Raw genomic sequence first — 7,878 nt, forward strand, 5'->3', positions numbered from 1 at the left:
ACCCACACACCAAGACACACCCACACCCACACACACCCACACCCACACACACACCCACACACCCCCACACACCCTGGGCTGAGAGCAAGAAAACTTGGGGTAAGAATGAGACTGGAGGGAGTGGCCTACCAGGGAATACAAGCAGCAGATTATAAACCGGAGGCTCTAGCAGAACAAGAAGCAAGGTTGGGTGGCCACTTAAGGTACAAACAGAATCCCCCAAAACCTATTAAAATATTAGAAGTTGCTGTGTGTGAATGGGGTGTTTTGTTTGCTCCTCCAGAACCACTCTTCCTGCTCCTCCATCATGCTCTGTGTGAGGGTGAATTTGTAAATTGAATCAACAGGCTCTCTTACCCTCCAGATGGCAATCGGTTTGGCCAATGGGAAACCCCAGCAGGAAAACACCATCAGGAAAGCAGGAGAACAGTGAAGCTGGGTGTTTATACCTAGTGTCATCTTTGCCAGGTTGCTCTGGGTTGGCAGTGCTGCCTTCATCAAAGGTCATACTTCCAGTCAGACAGCCCCTCCTCCAATGAGAGCTACTTTGTTGAGGGGCTGGTCATCACTCTCTGCCTTGCTCCCTTAGACCTGTGGCCCCTTTATCTTGCTGACATCTTTGTAAATGGCCCTTCATGAAAAACGTCTCTCTTGCCTCATTTCAGTGTGCCATCTGTCTCTCACCTGGATGAAACAGTGATTAAAATAGCCTGTGAAAGTGGGCGACAGGCAAAGATTTGCCCTGGGTCAGCTTGGAGGCTTAATCTAACCAGCATTAGCAGATGGAGAAAGAGGAACTGGGGAAACTGCAGTCAAGTCGAGCACAGATTTCACAGAGATCATGGAGCAGTTACTGGAGTGGCCCAAACAATAAAAGTGACAGCTGAAGGAACATCTAAATTTATGGGAGAAGAGAAGCCTCATTGTTTCAGATTTGCACAATGTCAGTTATGAAGTCTGAAAGAGGACGTGACCTTGATGAGAAGAGGAGCAATCACACACAGTGCTTCTCCCTATCCTTCAGCTTCCTGACCTTGTCTCTTCATGACATCATTGCTCTAAAACACCAGGGCAACTAATTCTGAAAAGAATTTCCTCTTTCTAACCAACAAAAATAAGGATTATAGGATAATCCCTACAGATTTTTTTAATGTTCCACATTCATACCAGTACTCACTGGTACCTTTTCAAATATAAAGCAAATTGGTGAAACATAATCATATAAATCACCATAGTCATTTTGGTATTATTTTTACATAGTGAAAGATAGTAACAGATTATAATCCGTTGGATAAAATAAGAATTCACAAGTATGTACTAACATAAATGGAAAAAGTGAAAAGCTCTTCCTCACAGTTGAATATTAACTAACAAATGTAGAAGAAATAATGAAGCTAGAAAATTACCACTTGGCAACCATCATAAAGACATTCATGCAAGAAGAATCAATGAATACTAAAACTCATGGGTGAAAGTTTGACAAGGAATAGGACATTTACATTGTCTCAAAGTATTTCTTCTGCATTAAAATTTTTTAAAATAAAGCTTACAGTGGAGACACCTAGCAGACACCATCTTCAATTATGGGACAGTTCTGAAGAAGACATCACTTCTTGGTATCCAGTCAAAATGGCATAACCAGAATTTAATCATAAGGAAAATCAAATTGAGGACATTCTATGAAATGACTGAACTCTTCAGAAATGTCATGAAAAGCAAAGACAGGGTAAGGAACAAGTTGAGGTTGAAGAGTTATGAAAACTAAATACAACATGTGATTCTGGATTGAATACTGGACTGGAAAAATAGTAATAATTATGGATGTTACTGGGAATACTGACTAAATTTGAATATGGACTCTTGATTAAGTACTAGTATTATAAAAGTATTTTAATTTCCTTAATTTTATAAAGTCTAAATGAGGCTATTACATAATTATGGGTAATATCCTTACTCTCAGAAAATGCACATTAAAGTATTTAGGGATGAGTGGGATGTGTTCTTGCCTGGAGAATCCCAGGGATAGGGGAGCCTCGTGGGCTGCCGTCTATGGGGTTGCACAGAGTCGGACACGACTGAAGCAACTTAGCAGCAGCAGCAGCAGCAGGGATGATGTCTGCAACTCACTTTTGAGTGGGATTGAAGGACAACTAAAGGACTTCCCTGGTGACTCAGATGGTAAAAATTTCTACCTGTAATGCGGGAGACCCGAGTTCAAGTTGATCCCCTGGAGAAGGAAATGGCAACCCACTCCAGTATTCTTTCCTGGAAAATTCCACAGACAGAAGAGCCTGGTGAGCTACAGTCCATGGGGTCACAAAGAGTCGGACACGACTGAGAGACTAACACAGAAAAGGCAATGAATTATATGTGTATATGTGTGTGTGATAAAGATATATGTGTGTGTCTTCAAGGAAGTGAAGATTTTTTTGTTGCTCTTGTGTTACTGCAGTGTGTGTGTGTGTGTGTGTTCACTTTATCACCTGTTTTCCTGTGTTCTGGAATTTATGATTCTACTCTTAAAATTATATAAACTATTTCTAGTTACTTCAAAGAAAACTGCATTTTAATTACTATTCTTGTTTTCCAGAAGTTGTGTTTTTGAAGAGACAAATGATTACATTCCTTATCCTTTGTGGTAACCCTTATGTTACTAAAAATAAGAATATTTTTAGGAGAGATCTGTGGTTAAGACTCCAGTATTTGAAGCTAGATCTATTAAATTGGAAACTTGTGATCTAAACTCTGGTGATTCTGCCTGTATTGTAATAGAAGGTGTCTTATTGGCTATATGAGCCCCTGGGGTCCAGATATTTTAAGTACCAACCAATAACCCCAAACTCAGCTCTACAGGCCAGCACCCACATGACAAGTATTTCACATGCCACAGTTAACCATGGAAATTATGAATGATGTGATAAATATTTATAAAGCTGCTGCTGCTGCTGCTAAGTCGCTTCAGTCGTGTCCGACTCTGTGCGACCTCAGAGACGGCAGCCCACCAGGCTCCCCCATTCCTGGGATTCTCCAGGCAAGAACACTGGAGTGGGTTGCCATTGCCTTCTCCAATGCATGAGAGTGAAATCACTCAGTCGTGTCCGACTCCTAGTGACCCCATGGACTGCAGCCCACCAGGCTCCTCCATCCATGGGATTTGCCAGGCAAGAGTACTGGAGTGGGGTGCCATCACCTTCTCCTATTTATAAAGCTAAACATATTCAAATTAAAGAACTTTACTGTAAAAATGTGCCTTTTTAATGTTTTATTTCCAAAGACTAAAAACATTTCATGTTAAAATGCTCTTTTTGAAATGATGAGAATAAATGATAGTGGGTTGTTTCAATATTTTATTTAGCTAAGTTACAAATTGGCAACCCTGTATTGGTCCTCCCATTTGTATTTTACTGATGCAGCAAATCAAGAGTCTAGGAACCAGTGGGATAGACAATCAGTACTCAACCTCATAAGCTTGTATGTTCACAAGTGTGTAACGAAAAGTTTGGATGCTAGAACTATACAAACTATATTAAAGTCTGCAAATTTGTCCTGTAGTTATTTATTCTACCATACATGGACTAAATTTCATACTATTATGTAATAAGATGAATGCTTCTTAGTCAACTATGTATTGAAATGTTCATAATCAAAATATTATTGCTTTAATCATGTACAATAGCACTTCTAGTACTGTCCTTCCTGGAACATAGGAATATTCTCCTAAATTGTCAATTAACACTGATTCAGTCAGTGTGGCAGCAAGGGCACTAGAGAAGAAAAATATTCTGGGCAATCAAGTATTGTTGGGGAAACTGCATCACCAAGAAATTCTTGACATCAGTAACAGATAATCTGCAATGTCAACTGAGTACTCAGTGTTGAGTTATTGCCCTCTCTTGTGTCTTTATTCTCTCCTTTTGATTGCTTCTTTCTGTCCAACTTTGCACTTTCAAAACTGTCTTTCTAATCTTGAAAAATAACTTTTCTCAACCCTGATGCATTTTTTTCTCATTGTTCATATCTCATTCCTTTTTAAAAAATATCTTTTAAATTCAGGGTTCTATACTCAACACTTTCACTCTTGGTTAAAATTAAATGAAATATAGGTCCCAATGATATTGATGAGAAAATTTGGCTGTGAATATTCTTATTGACATAAGCACATGGAGTATTCATATACTATGCTGGTAATTATCCTTCTCAATAACACTATGAAGAAAAGACTGGAAAATACAAAAGGTGAATATAGAAAGAAAGAACATTATCCATGTGGAACATAACTGTGTATACTCTATTTCTGGTTATCATGAATTATCTCTTTATTTAATGTTTATTAGAAGAGCAAGATGGTCACAGAACCATTCAATTGTTAACTGCAGTATTTTGTTTGTCTTCCAGGAATGTAGTCTTTATCATGGTATGGAGACCAGAAAGTTCTTAAAATAAATTTATAGGAAATTATATTTTAAGTATAAATTCTTCATTAAAAATATACTGTTACAGGAAATTCAATTTACTTCCTAAGCTTTCATGAATTCACTACCCCATGTTTAACTTGCCACAGTGTGGTGTGTGTTAGAGAACATTAAGATACAAGTTTTATCTTTCTTCTTCAAGCTGTTTGAAATATATTGAGACTCTAACATGGCAGCCCATTTCAGTATTCTTGCCTGGAAAATCTTATGGACAAGGAGACTGGTGGGCTACAGTCCATGGGGTTGCAAGCGTCAGACATGACTTATCAACTAAACCACAACAGATTCAAATATCAAACCAATGTTGAATCTTTTTCTTACAAAGCACCTTCTCATTCTCTTCAGTGTTCTCAAATCTGGCTCTACCTCCAACCAGTCTACAGTTACTCAAATTCAATTATCTTTATTCAGTCTTTATCATATTTTTTATAGATTTTTAGAATTTGATGAAGATGGTCATCACCACATCCTTCACTGAATTGCATCTTCCCTTGCCTTCCATAAAAACTAAGCTTTTCTAGGTCTCTTCTTTCTTTAGGATCTTAGCCTTCACTTTTTAATTGTTCCCCTCTCCTATCAGATTTCTTCTGCAGCATCAGCCTTTTTTTTTGAGTTACAATTCTAACTTTCTGTTGGACTTTTATACTTGCATATATGTCTTCATCGTCAACTTCATACATCCAAAACTGATTTGACCATGTTCTATTCCTCTCAACCACCAGGAAAACTAGCCAGGAGTCAACCTGCTTTCTCAGTCTGTCACTGTTTGGGGTCTTCCTTCAGGCTCAGCAAAAGTAAGTACAAATTACAGAATACATAGAGGAATGGGTGAGTGACTCTACAGCCTTGGATTAGAGAGGGTTGGAAGGAGGATTCAGGGACAGTTATAACTGTAAACTCTGACCTGGATTTGAAGAATGAGAAGGGTGGGGCAGTTCAGATAGCAGAAATATTACAGAATAGTGGTCAAAATGTGTATTCTGTAGATTGCCAAAAAGCAGGGTCATCATTTGAGAAGTTGCTGGAAGAATGCAGGTAAGCAATAATGGAACATAACCCTTGACTGCTTCCTCATCTGTCTTTCTACCTCTGAAATCAAACCCATCCTTCAGGATTCAGTGACATTTTCCTTGTGCCTTATTACTGGAAGAGAATTTTCTCTCCTGTGAACTTCTATGGAATTTTGATGTATATGTTTACACCTGGACAGTTTTGAGAGCAAAGGGAGAGACAATTAATAATTATGCTAAAGCAACAAGCATCAGTGAGGACTCTCCTGGGCAAAGCAGGACATAGGATCACCTCCATGTTCCATTTGTATGGACTTAAACTGCCATGGCACCTTGGTTTATGTTTTCTTCCTCTCATCATCCTTCTCCTCCACTTCTGCCATAAGAATACATACACCAGAAAGTGTACAATTGGCAGAGCTTGGCCTTAAATACCATTGTATCCTCTATAGTAACTTTTTACAGAGAAAGTGCTCTCTAGATATTTAGTAAATGGGCAGATTAGCTAATTTTTAGCACTGTTCTTAGTAGTTCTATTTTTGAAAGCATTGTTTACCACTCTGGGATCTTTCCCTCTTGTATGTTTTTTCACAGGGATATCATTATATGCAAGATATATAAAAGAATAAAACATCACAAAAGTTACAAATGAAAATTGGCCTTGGTATTTTATAGTAATATTGGATTTATATAATATATATTTAAACAGACATAAATTACATCCATAAGAGAACATATACTGTTTTTGTTACTTATAAAGAAATACATATAGATATGAGTGTAGTTATACATATTTGTATATCCAGAAATGTTTGCAAGGTATAAGAGTAAAAAATAGACTTTTGACTCTCTAGAGCTCAAGGACTACATAATATTCACCTCGTTCTGTGCTATGATGGAACTACTGAGTTTACCATTTAAAATTTAATCTCTAAAAGGAATTAGGGCTTCTGGACCATGTTTTTTCTTCAATATCATTTGGCCTGACTCTTATCTGCATTATTAATGTTCCTCGTTCATCAAGGATGGTGAAGAAATGTCTTATTCAGCAGTATTTCTTGCAGTCACAGAAAACACCAAAGGTAACTTCAGTGTGGTGGGCTCCAAGTCTTTGGGCCTATTAGATAACCTCTCTTACCTTTCAATAATCTTAGGACATTAAAAAAATATTTCATCTAAAAGCCCACCAGGACAATAGTTAAAAATTTAGTTCTAAGTCTCATCTCACATTAAATCAGAATCATCAGGATAAGGGCCTAAAAATTTCTATTGAATTGTGCTGTTAGAAAGAGGTAGAAGAAAGTTATAACAAGCTTCCCAGGAGGGTCTTATAAGCAGCAAGTCTGAGAAATCCTGTCTGAGTGATTGGTAATTGGGTAAGGTTCAGGCCTTTAGGAACTCATCATTAGTTGACTGTAGTACTTAATTAATAAAATACTCAAAAGTCAGAATGGACACATCACCAAGTAGCATCTCTGAGTTACCGAGTTTGATTAAGTATGGTCGTGTTATGTATCTAAAGACTTACCAGCAATCTGGGCTGAATAATAACAAGGCAGCTTACATTTCAACCTATGTGATTTAGATTTACTAAAAGAAAAGGAGTTCTAACATCAGGGAGACAATTAGCTCATATAGGCCTTTGTAAAAAATTAGGAAAAATTCCCTTTTATCCTCTGGGGAAAACAACTCTGTGCTGGGACAAGGGATTCAGTAAATGAATTTCAACAGGTACTGTGTAGGAGCTTCTCTTTGAAAGGATCACAGGATACTCTTGAATTTTTCATCTCTCAACATATCTTCCAGGACAAATAATTCTACAACCATAACATCTGTAAGGGGAGGAACCATGCCCATCCTACATGGTATGGAACAGTGCCTGTATTGAACTTTTTAAAAAGTTGAATAAATGAATAACCTACCACCTTAATAGATATTGCAAACTGCACTGAAAGCATCCTTCACAATATCTTGAAATTTAGGACCAACCAATAATACTTTCCACAAAGCCAATAATACTTTCTTTTTTTTTTTTTTGCAGGGAACCTAACAATCAGCCTGTATGACAGTGTCATATTTCAGAAGGTGGGAGCTGCATGACATACTATTATTATTCAAAAACAATGACTGCCAGAGAATGAAAATGGGGAGGTATGCCAAATACTATTAGCCCATCTGATGGTATTTAATTCTTATATATTCTATGAATGATATACAAAGAATGCAATTTAAAAACTATGTATATATATGTATATTTTTTCACTGTTTTCACTTTTTTTAAATTTTATTTTATTTTTAAACTTTACAATATTGTATTGGTTCTGCCATATATCAAAATGAATCCGCCACAGGCATACATGTGTTGGATTCTTTATTGTCTGAGCTACCAGGGAAGT

This window comes from Bison bison, unplaced genomic scaffold (genome assembly GCF_000754665.1).
Source record: "Bison bison bison isolate TAMUID 2011002044 unplaced genomic scaffold, Bison_UMD1.0 scf7180017864452, whole genome shotgun sequence".
Taxonomy (NCBI): Eukaryota; Metazoa; Chordata; class Mammalia; order Artiodactyla; family Bovidae; genus Bison; species Bison bison.